We start from the raw sequence: 19971 nt of genomic DNA, 5'->3' as shown, positions 1-19971 counted from the left end.
GAACATTCTGATTTCAGCACAGATGCCTTGAAACCAGAAAGAGAGCTTTGCAGCCCTCTCTGTCTTCTGTGTTGATGAGAGAAAGCGGTTTCCATCTGACTGCTCAGAGAGGACAATGGACACACCTCCAAGCTCAAACACTGGCAAAAAGAACAGTCGATGGCAATCAAAAAGAAAAATATGAGAGGCAAACGCTTCAATTAGCAGGACGGGGGGGGGGGGGAATCTGGAGAAAAGGGGACCCATAATGATGGGAACCACAGGGACTGAATTCAGAAATAGTGACTGGATAAAAGGAATACAATACAGGGATGGCTCCTGGAAATTGTGCCAGGCTGAGAAAGGAATAAGCTTGTTAAATATACAAAACGGTCACATGCCTTAGCATCAGATTTAGGACAGGTGGGAAAGTGTGTCACTGCACTCTGCTTTTAGAAATCAGTCTCTCTCTCTCTGTCTCTCTGTCTTTCTGATTGCTTCCAAATCTCTCTCCGCCACCTCCACAGCTCAAAATATCCTATGTGAATCATTATGTAGTCTGGCTCGGCATGGTGGCTTACTTCAAAAAAAAAATAATGTTATAGCCCCCTCCCTGCCTTCATGTCAAACTAAGTCTTTCTCTCTGTTCCATGCTGACCACTTGGCTTTCACTAAAATTGTTCAAATTTGGTCTCTTTGATCTTTTATTATCATTCATCTTGGGCTTTATTACCCTATCTTTCTCTTCTCTTCAAATGGTTCTATTTCTATTGCTTTACTCTTTAACTTCTCCCTCCTGCCAATAAATCTCTGTTTGATTTCATACTGGACTTTTTTTTGGTCATTTTTGTCACATCCCCATTCCCTAATATAAAGCTTGGGAGCAACCGGAGAGAAAAGGAGAATGGAGGGATGTGAGGAATGGAACGGAATCAAAGGAAAGGGTAATTAGAAAGGTAGACAATAACAGCCTGCGGGGATAAAAGGAAAAGTTGGTTGAAAGGTCTAAAACAAGAAACACAATAGCTATCTTTGCTATGGCAAATGTACAATAACATCAAGCAGTGTGTAATCTGTCAGTAAGGCTACAATATTTAAATCACATTATTATAAATCTCTTATACACTGCCTCTGCTCCTCCTCTCCCTCCTCTGTTATTTGCATTGCTGTGTTCTCTCATTTATACAAGGTCATTTGGGAACCTTAAGATTGATTCCATTAAAATAGATTATTAGATCTGATTCACACATGGCAAATGCAGGTGCAGGAGATGTCAGTTCATCAAGCTCAAATGACATAAATACCCTCAGTATTCAGAAATTATTAATTTAACTTTGAGCCATTTTTGGACTTCAGAAGCACAGACCGCATCTGCTTTTGCATGTGATTTTAGGTTCTCACCTCAGCCCAGATGAACATGAGGAACACATACAACTTCTATGCGTGCTGTGATTTCAGTAGATACAAAACAGTGAGCACTATCTCTCCTTGCCTCTAACAGATGTTTGAAGCTGCAAAATCAAATAAGTACAGAGTGCAGTTTGAACAGCACATCCATGCAAATGCCACCCTCTTGCCAGTGCCAGATTTACATATAAGCTAAACAAGCTATAGCTTAGGGCCCCACTCTCTTGGGGTCCCCCAAAAAATATACTTCTTAATTGTATGTCACTATCAGTATACTACTTCTTAATTGTATTTCAGTTCAACAATTACTTTCATTAAATACATATTTTGTTATATGGCTTTAGATACTTATTAGGTCCATAAAGGTAAAGAAACCTCTGACCATTAGGTCCAGTCTTGACCGACTCTGGGGTTGCGGCACTCATCTCGCTTTATTGGCCGAGGGAGCCGGTGTACAGCTTCCAGGTCACGAGGCCAGCATGCCTAAGGCGCTTCTGACAAACCAGAGCAGCGTACAGAAATGCCGTTTACCTTCCCGCCGGAGCGGTACCTATTTATCTACTTGCACTTTGACGTGCTTTTGAACTGCTAGGTTGGCAGGAGCAGGGACCGAGCAACGGGAGCTCACCCCGTCACGGGGATTCGAACCGCCAACCTTCATATATTCAACACAAAAAACCTGCGACAACTTGTTGTTGACAAAGGACAGCTGGACATATAAAGGGCCCCATTACCTTCAGTAGCTTAGGGCCTCATCAAACCTAAATCCAGTCCTGCTCTTGGTTCAAATCTGTTCTTCAACAGCCTGCCTGTCCAGTGGCTGTATCAATATACAAGTGTGTGTATGTCTAGATAGATGATTGATAGATAGATAGATAGATAGATAGATAGATAGATAGATAGATAGATAGATATTGGCTGATGAGGCGGACATACATATGTACTATGCCCTAAGCCAATTGGGGCCACAAAAAAGTGAATTGGACATTTCTGAACAAAGTTAGATCACAAAGGCAGCACTTTTTCTTCATCACTGAAAGACTGTTGCCAAACCATTAGAGGGAGAAATGCTGACCACTTCCATCTGTGATGCCAGACAAGGGTCTCCCAGAACAGGAGCAAAAACAGGAGATACGGTACCTCTTGGTGCCATTCTGATACTGCACAGGGGAAAATAATGTGGTATGTTTGTTTAAGCACTTTATCAGTGTCCATATTATTTTATTCACTCCACAAATATGCTGCCTTTACAGAATAAAACACAATTCCCTGGCTTTCATATATTTTACTCAAATGTAATTATTTTGAAATAAGCAAGGCTTCTGTTCTGCTGAGGAAAAAGATTGTGCTATTGCAGCCCTCTGCTAGCGTTCCATGTCCCCCCCCCCTTTTGCAAACCACTACTGGTCTGCTTGCATAATTGGGCTGATATTTATGAATAGAGAGTAACTATGAACAAAACTATAAAATGCAAAATGTATCAGCAAGCACTTTTTAGCAACAGCTAGTTAAAATTCCTGTGGACTATATTTTAACACAATAATGCATTTGCTCATCAAGATGGGCAACATGTTTTGTGTATGTGTTTTGATGAGAGTTGTGAACTACACATATTTGTTACATGTTGCTGTTGTTGCATATTTGTATCTTGTTTTGAGCCCATGAGCCCAAGGTTCGCTCCCTACCTCATTTCATCTTTGCAGTAGGATCCACCCAGTTCCTGTAACACTAATTCATTTTTATAGTGTTTTGAATAATAAAATTTATATCGTTGTAACCTTCCCTGGGACCTTATGGTGAGGGGCTGGTAAGAAATCTGATTAATAATAACATTTTTAATGTTTGGTGTTTCATCCTGTTTTTAATATTCTGTTGGGAACCCCCCAGCTTGCCTGGAGAGACTCAGCCAGATGAGTGGGGCATAAATAATAAATTATTAAATTATTATTATTATTATTATTATTATTGGGCAGGATGTTCACATACAATGCACTGTGCACAAGAAATCTTGTTGGCATCCCTTTGAGTGTGTGTGTTCATTAATAGAAATATGTTCGGACAATCTTAAAAAAGCAATGCTTCACAAAAGCAATGAATGAATTATGGTGAGGATCTATATCTTATGCAAATCCCACTAAAAGTTCACATAGTCTACATTGCTAAGGATTTGAATATGAAAAGAATAAATTTGCAACTGTGTGAGCCACATACGACTTATTTCATACGTCAATAACAAGCATGCACGTTTTGACATTTGTACACTAAATCATAACTCTAATAGACAACACATCCTTAATAATGATGGTCACTACATTCAGAAGTGATCACATTTTGCCAATGTTTTGCTCTCTTTCAGCTTCATTCAGAAGTTGGTTGTTATGAAACTTTGTATTTGTGGGTGCATAAAGTCTAAAATGACTCCTGTTCCACTGCTTTAGCACTAAAGATCCCCTTACACAAACCAAGCTGCACAGAAATACTGATTGACAGGAGTGAAATAGTGCCTGAAGATTACTTTTCCTATTGATATTCAGTTAGTGGCACAGCTATACGTACATCATACCTAGACAGTAATTTATAGCTTATTCTAGATCCCCATCAAATTGGTATCATAAGTGTCCCTCTGCCACTACCTCATTAGTAGAAACATAAATCTCTATGGATACTATTCATATCTTATCTATTCGCCCCTGGATGCTAGGCTCAGGGCTGATTCACCCAGGCATGTCCATCACTCGATATCTCCTCACTTGAAAAACCACAGCTGAATGTGTAAACTGCTTCCACTGGAAAGCCTTGTGCCTTGAACTATTGATAGCTGGTCCGCATTTGTAAGGAATCACATGTGCAAATCTGACCACAGCTTTTCTGCAGAATCAAACAATGAAAGACTTCTTCCCATTAGCCAGGGATGGCACGTCTGCCTGCAGAGACCCTTCCATTTGGCGCTGGGTATTGGCAAATAAATGAAGCTTACAGTATAACTTATTATCCCCATTCTCAGTGGGGTGGTGAACAACAACAACAACAACAAGGTGTTACAAAATCTTACATACTTGGTGAGATCACCAGTTCCAGTTTAAGTTTTCTTTTGAGAAAAAACAAGAACTGTTTGATTCTTGGACTTTGTAAAATCATGTCACATGTTTGAAAAGATTGGAGAAAAATGATTGTTGGTACCCACCCCCCATCTGCCCAGGAATTTACAACAAGTAATGTAAAAAAAAAAAGTTCTTTACAACAAAACAAAGCTTTTTCAAAATGGTAAAAATGAAGTATTTATTGTCCATAAGATTTTGCTCTGTGTCTTTCCCAAGTCAATTTGATTTTATTTCTCAGGGGGGAAATTGGAAGGGGTGTTGAAGAGAAAAAATATCTGTACGCTTAACTTTAGGGCTGGACAAGGCAACAGAGCCACTCAGAAAGTTGGGCACTCCCTGACCCATTTTGACTCACCTTGTTAACTAGAAAGAAGGCACATGGAGAGCATCTAGCTTCACCACTAACTAGGATATAGTCTGTATATATAGCTGTGGAGCAAGCTGATTGGGCTCCTGAAGCGGCGCACGTGCCCTGTGTCCAGGGGCAGGCAATCCATCCATGGGGCAGGGCGAACCAGGGCAGGATGCTCTGTGGGGCCTCCAAGGAGTCTGCCTACCTCTTCCCACTCAGCCGCCCTACAGCTGGGGGTGAGGTAGCAGGCAGACCATTTGGGGCAGCGCGGAGCCTGTGGGCACCCAAGCCACCACGTCACTCCCAGGAGAGACGTGTGGCTCGGGTACACTGCAGGTCCCGCAGTGAGTGCCGCCCGGCATTTTGTCACCCCCTCAGTGGTGACACCCGGGGTGTACCGCCCCCACCCCCTTCCTCCACCACTGTGTATATATAATTGATAAGTTCAGATGTATAGATACTGTATTGTGGATAAGATGCGACCTTAAATTCAAACCAATCACTTAAAAAAAAATATATGGAGGTGATGCTACAGTCTTTGAAACTAGATGCATGCAAAAGTTTTCACACCAGAAAACATAATTCCAGCCATACTTATGCAGTGTTAAGTATTATAGCACCTGTTACTATTTGAGAAAGAGGTCTTGAAATCATTGTTGATATTTAGATAGATACATTTCTCAGCATTCTTTAAAAAGAGATAAAAAATAAGAAAGTACATCACTGCATCTATATAATTCAAATAATAACATCTTGATGCCCAATACATTTTGGAGCATCCATTTCTAAAATGATATGGTTTTAAAACAATTTGGAGACAGGTGCTACAAAATTCATCAATGGAGTCGTGGAAAAGCTGGAAATATTAGGGATCTTAATTTTTGGAAAAGAGGTAAGAGAGGATATAAACAATTTGTAAAAATGGTGGAAAGCTGGGATCAAGTTTTATGTTATTTATGTATGAGGTTTATATACCACTTTCCACTAACATACCCAAATAAGTTTGCTATAAAAAACCCCTAATAGGAATAATGTTAAAAGTAACCACAAATGACAGAAGCAGATAAGAGCCCAAATTATATAAAGAACAGGACCAGCAGCAACTGATTGCACACTAAATGCCCTGTGGGATAAAAATGTCTTAGGGTCTCCGAGGGGCAATAGAGTATAACATTTCTCCCATTTCATATGTTAAGAACAAGATCCACATTCACAGAAGATCAACCTTTTGAATCCATTCCCAGCCAGCAGAAAAGGAGCCGTTGTTGTACTCAGTGTGAGGTGGCAACAGGGGGGATTATTGAAGGGAAACAGGCTTTGGATACTTTGACATATCCCCTGAATGTGATAAATAGGTTTCCCTTGGGGTTTGCCTACATATTTCCCCTCTTATTGGAAGGATGATGCCTCCAATTGCATGTTTGTTCCTATTGGTGCAAGTCCAGAAGGCCTCTGGATTTGGCAGTATGGCTACTTTTGATTCTGTCTTCCTTGACAAGGCTGGATTGGTGCCTTGGTTCAGGGCTGCTTTTCCTCTTATATCTACAATAAATGTGTTGGTGTCTTCTGAAAGAGCCTGGAGAGGCTATTCAATAAATAGGGTGCCATCACTGGTCACCATCTGCCTAAATTGAAGGAACCCAGGAAGGAGTTATTAGATTCCAGCTAGGTTCATATGGAAGAAAGTGGTCCTTCAAATGTCCAGCTTGCAAGCACTCTAGGTCTTGAATGTTAGAATGTGTTTGCTTTTCTGTGTGTCCCATTCATGTGTTATATTCATGAGCAGTGGTCCATACTTTGAAGGGGCAGCAGGGCCATGCCACTGATCCACCCCTAATGTCATGTAGCTCCTCAGTCCTGGTCCCAAAGGCCACACATTGTGCATGGACATTTGCAGCAGGAAATTCTATATATGTAAAGTGCTATGCTGGCAGTAGCTCCAATCTCACAGGGTTTCATCTGTGTACAATCCTATTCACTTAGCAGTCTATACACATAGATTACCCCCCTTTAATGTTGGGAAGTGACCTGGCTGCTGCACAACTTTGGGGGCAGGGCTAGGAAACAGTGGGGCTTCAGTTTACTTTCACCACATGAGTCCTCTTCATGCATATTATTGCAGAAGAGGGGCTATACTTGATTTTGAAATAGGCTTAAGATAGAGATGCAATATCTGTTAGCCTTGATGGTGACATAAATCAATTCTCATCTTCAATATACTCACTGAATAAGTACAGAATCCCCACCCACTCTTCTCCTCTCAACATATACTAAAGCCTTTTGCTAGACTTATCAAAACTTCTACTGTCTTCCTACCAAGATACAGAAGACAACAGCTGTTTCCTCTTGGGAGGAACTTCCTATTTCACTTCTGCTTTCACATTAAATGATGTTTCTGTGGCAACTTGAACATCCCTGAATCCAGTGAGATAGATCTGTGAATGGGTTTGACCATCTGGAAGTGGGACGTTGTTGAGTCCATCAAAAGATACAGAGCCTTTAATACTACTGTTACTGGTTGGTTTTTTTTTGGGGGGGGGTTTGTTTTTGTTTTTTTGTATACATGAATAATTGGGGAGTTATGTGGATTTGTCAGATACCTAGACCTATTATTGCCTTAGAATAAGATAAAGAGGAGCATCTTCATATATCTTCTTCTTCAGCGATCACTCATAGCCAAGTAAGGTTGTCTTCCATAAACACAGTCTTAACAGTGAGTCCTTAGGTGACTGTGGAGGCCAATTCTGGATCCACCCGTCTTTCCACAGTGGGGACATTGGTTTCTGGGTGGGAGTTGATCACGGTGTGGATTTGCCAAATGTGCCTTCCTCTTAGCACGTTTCTCCCTTGCGTCCTGAGTTCGAGTGTCTTCAAAGCCCATAACACCTTTGGTAAAGGCTATTCTCCAATTGGAGTACTCGCAGGCAAGTGTTTCCCAATTGTTGGTGTTTATACTACATTTTTAAAAATTTGCCTTGAGACAGTTTTTAAACCTCTTTTGTTTTTATATATATCTTCATATATAATAAGCTTTTGTATATGTTTATACCAAGCTGCATCACCCTATGTGGCATATAAGTGCTGAAGCTTACTGAGCAACTTTTTATTAGGTAAGAAAGAGGGTATCAGATGTTACTCTGCACACATTTCATTATTGTTAAATGGGTAAAGGAACTCATTTATGACAACCACTCTGATTGCCAATATCAGTGTACCCACACAAATCATTGTCATATGTGAAGAAAGGTAATACAGTGGTACCTCGGGTTACATACGCTTCAGGTTACATACGCTTCAGGTTACAGACTCCGCTAACCCAGAAATAGTACCTCAGGTTAAGAACTTTGCTTCAGGATGAGAACAGAAATCACGCGGCAGCGGCGCGGTGGCAGCGGGAGGCCCCATTAGCTAAAGTGGTGCCTCAGGATAAGAACAGTTTCAGGTTAAGACTGGTCCTCCAGAACGAATTAAGTTCTTAACCTGAGGTACCACTGTACTTAAATCAGTTTAGCTTTGGATTAGCCTATTATTGTCCTGTGATGATGGAAATTACCACGCTATGGTGATTTCCAGACTGGAATATTGCAATATGTTTTACATGAGGCTCTGCTATAGAAATGTTCTACCTACCTTCCTATCCAGGCAGACAGACATATATGGATAGGTATAGATTCGGACAGATAGATATTACATTTAAAGTTTTTCTAGCTGTCATGCTCTCATCATAAATAATGCTTTAAGATGGTAACAATTTTATGGTATCATCGCCACCATCATCTTTATTTATACCCCACCCTCCCCGGCCAAAACTGGCTCAGAACCGCTAACATGTATAACACATTAACATAAAATCAGGCAATCAATTAAAATACATCCTAAAATCAGATCAGGATCAGAATAAAATCCAGTCAGATGGCAACCCGCAGTTTAAGGTTGGGGACCTTAAATACTTACTCACTCAATGCAATAATGTGCATTTGGGTAACCCCATGCAAAGAAATGAATTGGAATATTGTATCACCTTATACCACCTGATGCAAACTGTTTTCAAAATGAATGCAATCAAGATTTATTGTACTGTCCCTTATAAGCTGAAGCCTATGAAACACACAAAAAAGCAGATTAATTATATATATTCTCCTGTTCTTATTGAGTACATTTGGTACTCAAGTGTGAACAAAAGTGTGCATTCTATGAGAAGAAAATTTCTTTTAGTGGAATAAACACATTACTTTTTAATGTTATAGTCTTTACCAAAAAGAAAAAAGAAAAGCATACGTATGAAAGAATCCCAATATGTAATATGACAGGTTCCTGGCAATTTTCATTCTATCTCTCGATGACTTATTTACACATCTTTTCTGATAAATTTAGAACAAATTAACATCCTTCCTAAGTGTTACCCTTTCATCCCATTTTGGGGAAAACAGCAAAGTTAGAATTTAACTTTTGATTGCTTTCATTCATGACTCATGTTTAAAGTGAGTGCAACACAGCCTTTAATTATAGCTGCAATATGTTCCTCAGTGAATATCACATCCTGCCTAAGCACCACATTATGTTCTTCTAGTGCTTATTATCATCCTTTTTGGTTCTGTTGTAAACTAGTCTCAAGGCTTCTTTTCAGATGTTTAGGACATGCAGGTTCTGAGAAGCAATGGGTGAACTTTTCTCACCTCTAGATGAATATTTGTGTGTGTGTGTGGGGGGAGAACTCATCTGTTCCTGAAAATTTTCTTTCCACTCCTGATGTTTGTACATGCTGGGGATGCTGGGCACAGGATCCTCATTGCGTTACGTGAAGCTGTTGCTTGCCTTGCAGCTATCTTTGGAATCATAGTATTGAACAAATGTCTACATTGCAAATTTATTGCAGATGCTAAACGTAAGTCTATTGAACTCAAACTGGCATAAAATGACACAGGATAATGCTACATATGCCATCCCATGCCACAGTGGGCTGAAGTAACGGCTCTCAATCCAAAACACCACAGAGCAGATGTAATGCAGGGCTGGTTGCATGCAGCCAGGTGGAAATAGGGAAAAAATAGACATATTTAAAAGCTTTGCTCAACCTCCCTCAAAACCCGACTGCCCGCTTAAGAGGATGAAATGAGAGTACAGTGCTACCTTGGGTTAAGTACTTAATTTGTTCCGGATGTCCGTTCTTAACCTGAAACTGTTCTTAACCTGAAGCACCACTTTAGCTAATGGGGCCTCCTGCTGTCACCGTGCCGCCGGAGCCCAATTTCTGTTCTTATCCTGAAGCAAAGTTCTTAACCTGAAGCACTATTTCTGGGTTAGCGGAGTGTGTAACCTGAAGCGTATGTAACCCGAGGTACCACTGTATGGGGGTCATATGGGATTTTATTATTATTATTTTTAAAGAAATCTACTGACTGAGATGGCCTTTGTGGTTTATGTTTACATCACACTGACTGAGACCTAAGTAGATTATGGTCATGAAAGATCACAGCAGACTCAAGGAAAGAAAACAACAACAACAGCAACATTTTGAGGTGATGGGAGAATTCCCCAGATCTGCTTGCCTCTTCAAGGCAAGGACTTCCACTTGCAGCCTGTCCAAATAACCCACATAAAGCTGTGAGGTCTGAATGATGGTTGGCAATGCTAACAGGCCACAAGGCCACACACAGCTCAGTGGTGGAGAAGATGCATGCAAAAGGTCTCTAGTTTAATCCCAAACATCTCCAGGAGAAAACCCTGCCTCAAACTCTGAAAAGCTGCTGTAAATCAATGGTGACAGTACTGGTATAGATGGACCAACGTCTGACAGCTTCCCATGTTTGTGTGGACATGTTTGTGTGGACATGAAAAAGAAGAAATAGCTATAGGCCTGGAGTCAGAAAAGCTGTATTCCAGGAAAGATTGCATACCTTCCAACATTTCTCTGATGAAAACAGGGACATCCCATTCAATAATGATAATTTTACTGTTTATACCCCACATGTCTCACTGGGTTGCCGCAGCCACCAGCATATATAAAAACATAATAAAACATTAAACATTTTTTTAAAAAAACTTCCCTATACAGGATTACCTTCAGACAGCTCGGGGTCAGATAGCTCCATACCCTCCCACATTTCTCCAATGAAAAGAGGGATATCCTAAGGAAAAATGGGACATTCTGGGATCAGATCAGAAACCAGGATGGCTTCTCTCAATCAGGGATGTCCCTGGAAAATAGGGACACTTGGAGGAACTGAAGAAGAAAAGCTCTCCTCAGCCTGATAAGTTATCTGCAGTGATTGGAGTGAGTGAGTTTTTTATGCTCAACATTAATCTTTTGCAGATCCTGTTCTGTGGGGGTAGTGGTAATAAACACCATTGCTCTGTTTAAACCACAAAATTCTAGTCTTTGTCTTATCATTTTCAGGGTGTGGGCGCAAAGCTCTATTTGTACCATTCTATTTACATAACCTAAAGTGTGCCAAATATAGGGAGGAAACTATTATTCAAAGGATGTTAAAGCACATATTGGACTTCTTCAGCCTTAATCGCTTCTCACCTCATAAATGGAACTAGAATAACTGTAACCAGCTGAGCAACACATTTTTTATTATTTAAGCTTGGAGAGAATACTGTCTTTTCATAGTAATTTAGGGTCACTACTTACAGGAAAATTTTCTTACACAGAGATAATTTCCATAACAAAAAGAACAGTATTCATGGAAAATGTGTATGAAAGATTCAAAAAAGTGATTTTTCATGTTTTGAGCATAAACTGTGCATGAATCAGCTTGTGATGCAAAGAAAGATATATAAACCTGATACACTGTGATTATATCGTATTTTTTCTGCATGATACTGGTTGTGGGGATGTGTATCACTTGGTGTCATAGGCACTGCCAAAAAGACATTCATGATAATGATTTTGCCCAATACACATTTATTTGCAACTCGTTTCCCCCTTATAACACATTTATCTGTATTATTTGCAGTATCATATGCATTTTTATGCACACTTTACCCTAGTAATGTACACAGCACTTGAGTGGCGAACAGAATTGCAAAAGTTGGATAAAGACTCTCCTCTTCCAAAGAGGGGAGGGGTTGTGGGCGGGATCCAATCCCTGCCTCAAGAAGGGGGCATTAGCCCCCTGCCGCCCACTCACCTGGCTGGCGCACTACGCCCACGGGCAGGCGGCCAACCAGGTGGCTTGAGGGAGGCGTGGACAGCAACTTAACTTGTTGCTGCACCAGCCACGCAGCCTCACTTTTCGTCGTCCCATCGCGGTTAGGCATCGGAATATGTTGCGGTGTGTGGAAGGGCTAGGTGTAGCCAGCGCCTACGCCTTCAGTTTTTGGGTATTCCGTTAAAGGAATCCAGCGGTCGTGGATCCTGTCCAATGCCTGTGTGGCGGGGGGCCATGGCACGACCCTCGGTGACATCAGGGGAGAGCTTATAGTTGGATTAGCATCAAAACGGGCTCCACCTACTGGTGAATAAACCCCCCTTTTGGACTCACCCCTCTCCGAGTGGGTGGAGTCAAGTCACGTGATCCAATGCCTAAGCCAATACCTTATCACTTGCTGTAATCAATAAAGTTGTGGCCTTTTCTTGCCGATTAACCTTATATTACGTGTCCTCGTGTCTTCATTTCACTACGCGGGGATCGGGTCCTCGAACCACAAGTGTGACTTTCAAACAATGGCTGTGCTTCAGTTTGCATGTTGTTTCAGAAAGTGAACATTTGGTAGGTTCACCTTTAAATAGGAACTGAACCAAATCTTTCACCATTCCATAACAACATTCCCTAACTAACACAATTTTTATCATCTGGAAAGCAATATGTTCTTCCCCTTTTTATTTATTTATTTTGCAACCCTTTGATTTGAATATAGCCAGTTAGGTAGCCAAGAAGATGCTGGTAGAATGAAAACTGTGTGGCAAGCTAATGACCTGAAAGGGGAATTTAATTCAGTTCAATACAGTGATGTATGCATGGTTGACTTTTCAGACAGTCTACCCATCTGAATTAAGTGTTAGCTTTGAAATCTGTTGACAATTAAAATGTCAACATCATTAATTATTTCAGTACTGGTAAAAGGACACATGAAAGCAGAAGGATGGTGGAGTTTACTGAAGAGAAGGGGAAATGTGATAATTTAATTATAAATATTTATACAATGTTATTAGTGGCACTTTGCTATGCAATCTCAAGTGAGGCGCAGTCTTCTTATCCAGGTTGGGACTGGGTGCCACTAGTTTCTCCTATTTACTAAGCTTCAGTGGATCGGAATATTCCCTGCTTGTATCCCATTTGCTTCCAGTGTTTTAAACCTGTCTGAGGAATAAGTTAGTCAAGAATGCGGAACCTCTCAGCACTGCTGCCCACATTTGAACTCTTCTCCTTTCACTGCATGATTACAAGAGCCACTCCATTACTGAAGTATCTTCTATGGTTTTATGCTTGAAGTGTTCAGTCAGAGAGAGAAAAGGAACCTGCAGAAAGGAAATAGTATTGCCTGTTCTTTTAGGCAATATGTCCTACTTCTAGAATAATTGCGAGACTCCTTTTCTTTACAGTTTTAGGAAAGATGGATCCAGGCCAATGGTTCTTACAATTTGATCCATGTGGAAACCTAGAAATAACTACCTGCACTATATCTTCCCCTACACCTTGCATGCTTGTTAGATCTCCATAGAAGGAGCTGAGCATTAATTGCAAGGTTTTCAAGCTTCATCCAAGGTCATCTCTTGAACATACATAAATGGGCCAGGATTGAAATACTGAAAAGCTCCTGTAGACCAGCATTCTTCTTCTCACAGTGGCCAGCCAGATGCTTATGGAACATGACATATGCCAGCCCTGGACATATAGATGCATGGCGGATGAATAGTTAATTCAGATAACAAGGTGTCCTGGATAACCGAAGTCCAGCTTCAAAGGCTGTAGTTGTATATTTAACAACTTCCTTGAATCAGAGTTAGGAAGATTAGAATGTTGCAGGACTGGCTTCAAGAAACTGTAGCACTAACAACAGCATCAATGCTTTTCATGTATACAGTTTAATATAATTTGATGTTCATACCAAACTTTTCTTGGATGAAGGGTTTGGTAAAAGAGATTTCAAATGCAGAGCAGTCATATAATTTCACTCAATATTATTTCATCATTACATCCGACAATTCATTTTGAAGTGATGCACTTTCTTGTGTGTTATTAATCGGTGTGTATTGTGATATCAAAATTTGCTACATGACTAGCAAACCTAGCAGTTCGAAAGCACACAGTGCAAGTAGATAAATAGGTACCGCTCCGGCAGGAAGGTAAATGGCGTTTCCGTGCACTGCTCTGGTTCACCAGAAGCGGCTTAGTCATGCTGGCCACATGACCTGGAAGCTGTACGCCAGCTCCCTCGGCCAATAAAGCAAGATGAGCACCGCAACACCAGAGTTGTTCGCAACTGGACTTAACTGTCAGGGGTCCCTTTACTTTTACCTTTAGTATTTGCTCTCAGTATAAAATACAGATGTATGAGCAGAATTAAAGACTCTATACGATGCTGGTTATAGGTGGGGCAGGGTGGAAGCAAGGTCAAGACTGTGCTGATGCACTGGTGGTAACGCTAGAATGGCGTTGTCATGTCTGTGCAATGCGTCTCTACCACTGCCCTGCCTGAATACTTCCCAAGTAAGCTGAAGTGATGCTGATGTCTGGTGGCTCCTTGGCTCTGCCCCACCACACTGGCTACTACAGTGTGTGTGTGTGTGTGTGTGTGTGCATGTGCATGCATGTGCATGTCTATGCAAACTGCTCCTAGCTTTTTGGGTGTGCGGACCTGGTTGCTATTAATAAAATCCCCTCAAATCTCTGCCCCCCTCCGCACACAAAATCCTGGTTGGTAGTGATCGACAGCTCTCTCCTCCATGGTAAGCCATTCCTGATATTTTTCAGTAAAAAAGAAACTCTAAAGATCTACCAATAACATAGAGAAGGTTTGGACAGCAACTATTTCAAAGAACAAATATCTAGACTGATTGGTTATTTTTATATTTGAGCTCCCAACGTAAATATACACAGGGATCATTTTAGATGCCTTCACTTCTGTTCTGTTGCTATAACAGAAAGGTTCAGAAAAGGCACCAGAGTGTAGTTAAAATGGGAAAGTACCCACTGAAAACTCTCCAGGGAAGATTTTAATACTGCCAGCAAATGCAGATTCCTCGAAGTGTGCAATGATGGCCTGCCCATCTGAGATTAGATTTCTGCCTTGTAAAAGCTCCCATGAATTTGAAGAGAGGGGGATTTGTTATGGCAATCAAAGCTGGTTGTCTTGATTTGTGCACTCCTTGCTTCCTTTTATATTTTGTGTCATATGCTTGCGTTCATGGGTAATTTATGCAAAGAAGTTGCTCTCCATAGTGAATTTGAATATAAAACATTTTTATAGAGGACAAAAGTGAGAGAAAGAAAGAAGGGGGAAAGGCTGAAAGACAAAAATTGTATGCTGAAATGAGGCAGCAGCAGGATCTCAGAAGGGAAATTGCAGCACTTAAATCTCTCCATCCTAGCAAATTTGACAGAATTGCAGAAGACACACAGATGTTATCAAGTGATGATTGTGCTATTAAACAAAGGCCAGAAAATACTGAGAATGAGTCAGAGAGAGAGAAAGAGGGAAAGAGAAAGAAGTTGAGAAAAGAAACAACCCCAAGATAAATAGAGTAGAAAAAAATGGGTTAACCATGCTGAATGGTTGTCCAACACTAATAGCAATTGTATATGCATTGAAATGAGAATACAGTGCCAAATTAGGAATATGGAAACAGGGAAAAAAGAAGTTATTTTGGTCTAAAAAATAAATAGCATAGTGTTTGGATTCTCCTACTGACCTACTTTGCCAGTTGCAATTATTGATGGTTACGGTACAATAAGAATGGACTTACAAGGTATGAATAACATAATGTCAGAAGTAGCAAGCACTATGGGGCACTGCAGCTATTTTACATACTGGGACAGTGCAGTTGCTTAGCAGGACAACCTTGAGTTCAGGGCTGCATGGGCACACTGACGGAAGGGTTGGATTGGTTCTGCTGGAGCACCTGCACAGCCCTGACCTTTGCTGTCATTCTGTCCCACACATTTTCCTGGCAAGCAGCAGAGATACAGCTCTTGATGCAGCACCAGCCCACTGCCCCGACCACTTCTGTATCATACTTGTCTGTATCTTGTATTAGAGCATCAAAGAATCTATTTATATCAGTGTCCTAGATCTCTTCCTTCTCAAATCAGAATGGTTCCCCTGAGCAAACAGTACTATGCTGATTTATTATATCAGCTGACATGTTTGACCTTTATGGCTTATTAAGAGTCTAAGGATGCAGTCCACTTAATGCTTTTCCTGCGCAATTGAAATAAATGGGGTTTGCAGAGGGGAAAGGCTTAGTGAATTGTGTCCTCGGTTGGTTTAAATGTGCGGTGGGAGAGTTTTACATCAAGGATGCATTAGCCACCAGAAAAGCATCTCTCCATTTTGAGGTGTAATTATGCAAAAGTCAATTGATGCCTTTCAGACACTGTGAATGCCAACCCAAGCGCAGATCTACTTTTAATACATGGAGGTAAAGTGAGGAGGTGTAGCTGTCACTGCTCTCTGCCAGATACTTGCCAACAGTACTATGTTTTAGTGTAGCACTAAAGGCAATTAGACACAATGTTGCCTGTGTTTATTTGTGTTTCCCTGGGTTATGATTGGTAGCCTGATTAACATCGCATGCGAATACTTTGGGTATAAGGTTGGTTATCTGAAGGCCGATTCAATACATCTTTAAATACGTTGCCTCTCTTGCAGGGTTTGTTTAAACTCTGCAGTCTGGTACTTTATTAAAAAGGCAAACCCCAAGGTTCTAGGATGTTAATGATCTCATGTGGAGCATAAAGCACATTTTCATCTTTTATCTATTTTTATCAGGAACAGTAAGTTACTATCAAGCACTGGCCAACAATAATCTGATTCCATCTGGAGATGAAAGCTGTCTCTGCAGGCTAGAAGAATTATAGGTTAAGTAATATGTATGCTGAAGATATTCTCATACTAATTAAGGATGTGGTTTCTCTGCTTGAGTTTTCCCAGTCTAGTTTTTTTTTAAAAAATATATATATATATATTGGTAAAACTGTCCAGATATGATTATGATGACTGGATCTGAACCAAACCTGATAGATTCTGTTTTCCAAATAATGATTTTGGTGTGTAATATTTTTGTATTATTTCTATTTTGGAATATTTTTGGTATGTTATTAGTAGCAAATAGGGGCCACTTCACAGAAAACACTGTAATGTAAAAATATACTGATTCCAATACAGAGAAAGGTAATATCTTTGAATAATGTCAAAATCAATCAGACCAAAGGGTTTTTGTTAGTTAGTTAGTTAGTTAGTTTTAAGGAATAAAAACAGTGGCATCTAAACACAGCTAACTTTTCTGGATCAGGGCCATTTGCTGTCAATCACTTAACCCATGCTGGCCCACATTCAAGGGAACCAGAATAAGACCTTTGCTCTTCTATTGCAAAACAGGATTAATTGAAATTTAAAAGTGATAAAGTGTGATTTCCCTGTGACAGATTGATAGCAGAAATTATTTATTCACATGAATATATTATGTAGAGAATTCAAATTACTAAATTTCTCTGTTTATTCCTACCCATTCAGTGCTTGTTTCCCTTTCTTTGTTATTTTTCTAATCTCTCTTATCCATCTTCTATCTCTCTCTCTCTTTCCCTCCCTCTATCCTCCCTCTTCCTCTGTCACTCACTTTATCTCTCCCATTGTACGTTATCTATGGAGCTCTATCAGTTAATACCATTCCTCTTTAAAAACAAAAACAAAAAGTTAATAGAGCAATACTAAGGGGTCCAGGAGAGGAGAACCCATCATGGAACAGTCAAATCCAAGACCTGCCAGGCTTGCACCAGCAGAGTAAAAGGTCAGGGTACTGTGTTTATCTTCCCCCTTCCATTGGTCTCAGTGGAAGGGGAAATAAGTGCACCATTGCTAGAATCAGCATAATCTCCTCTGCCACCTGTCAAGTAGATTCCAAGTTTCCAAGTATCAATCTGCCCTTGATACACCCCTGGATTGCTCCCTCAACCATCAGAACACCAATGGTGGAGGAGCAATCCTTTCCACACAAGTCAGGAGGAGGCTTCCAAGGACATCTCTTCCTCTCTCTTTGAGGGTGGATCTCCCTTTCTTCTTGTGAACAGGGAGATCTGCAAAATCTTGTGTTGTCCTTGGGCCACTGTTGCAGAGAACATCAGATTGTGCCCCAATCCTATATCCTACACAGCTGGTCTGTGTCTCACTACTCTTTTCTTCTCCTTCATTTTTTTAAAGCTTTATTTTATTATCAGTATTTTGATCTGCTTTCAACTCCCAACTCAACTGAGCAACTATAAGCGATGGCATCAAATGTTGTTATTGCAGAGTCCTTTGCACAACGGAATGACGAACAGTACGTGCCACATGCTTAATGTTGCTTTATTTTCAGTTCAAAGTGGAGAAATTACAAACATGCATCTTGCCTCTGCGGGAGCAGAGAAGCAACCGTCTTTCTCCTCGGAATGAAGAACACCGAGAGACAAGAAATGAAAAACAGGAAACCAGTGTACGTCACATCCAGCTTCCCATTCCCGTGGGAAAACCCAACAGTACTCTGACTGTGGAATGTAAACATTGTCTTGTGACAAGCACTTCGCTGCACAGTGAAGAGAGCAGAAACTAACATCCTCCCCCTTTCTGTGAACATCACTGGGCAGCGTGTTCGTACAATATCAGTACAAACCCAACTTCTGTACATAGGTACAGTGTTGATCCCTTGATACAATCTTGGACAATACATCAGCAGGAATTTCATTACCTGGCATATAGGACACCGTTACGAGTCCCTTCTGAATATGTTCCCTAGCATGTTGCACCTTCAATTGCAAGTGCTTTGTGCTTTGCTTACAACCTTCCGAATTCAGCAAAGCCAAACATGCTTTGTTGTCCTGGTAAACCTGGATTGGACATTTGACAGGAATTTTCATGTCTTTGCACAGTTGTAACAACCATTCACAATCCTTAAGTGAATAAGACAGTGCATTCAGTTCAGCTTCACAAGTACTTAAGCTAATTGTTGTTTGCTTCTTGCATGACCAATCAAATAGACCCTGATTGTACATGTAGCAAACTCCAGACGTACTTTTCCTGTCTGTAGTGTCACTTCCAAAACTTGCATCTGCAAAAATCTCAAGACCACCAGACTTCTGATTGTTAAATCTCAGTCTATAATGCATAGTGCCTTTCAAATAGCGTGCTATGCGTTTCAGAGCTTTCCAATCCTTAACAGTAGGATTGTTAACTTGTCTGCTTAGCAAATTACAGCTAACAGCAATGTCAGGTCTTGAACATCTGGCAATGAAGTTTAGCTTGCCTAGCACACTTCTGTACAGTGTAGTGTCAGAAAATGCTTCTTCAGTGTCTTCTACCTGATAACCTGTTGTCATCGGTGTGTCTACAGGGTTAGCATCCATCAGGTTTAGTTTGCTTAACACATCAGCAATTTTCCGTGACTGGTGTACTAGAATGTTACCACTTTGATCTCTCTCTATTTCCAGAGATAGGTAATTGTTTACCTCACCAAGATCTTTCATGTCAAAGTGCTCTTTCAGTTGAGCTAGGGCGTTATTGTACATCGTGACATCTTTCCAAAAGAATAAAATATCATCAACATAAAACAAACAATACAGCTTCTTTTGCCCTTCCTCTTTGACAAATACACATGGATCAGCTTTCCCTTGTTGAAAACCTAGAGAAAGCAATGCTTCAGTGAGTTTAGTGTGCCAGCACCGTGCGCTTTGTTTGAGACCATAAAGGGACTTCTTTAGAGCACAAACAAATCCCTGTTTTACCTGTACGCCATCAGGTGGAAGCATATAAAGTGATTCACCTAGACATCCGTACAAAAATGCTGTATTCACATCGTGGTGACTAATGTGTAGATTCTCCTCTGCAGCTAGCTTGAGCATAAGCCTAATGCTCTCATATCTCACAGTGGGTGAGTAGGTCTCGTGATAGTCTTCACCTGGTACCTGTGCAAAACCTCTGGCAACCAATCTG

The sequence above is a fragment of the Podarcis vaucheri genome (genome assembly GCF_965113315.1).
Source record: "Podarcis vaucheri genome assembly, chromosome: 4".
Taxonomy (NCBI): Eukaryota; Metazoa; Chordata; class Lepidosauria; order Squamata; family Lacertidae; genus Podarcis; species Podarcis vaucheri.
Note: the sequence above shows the minus strand (reverse complement) of the source record.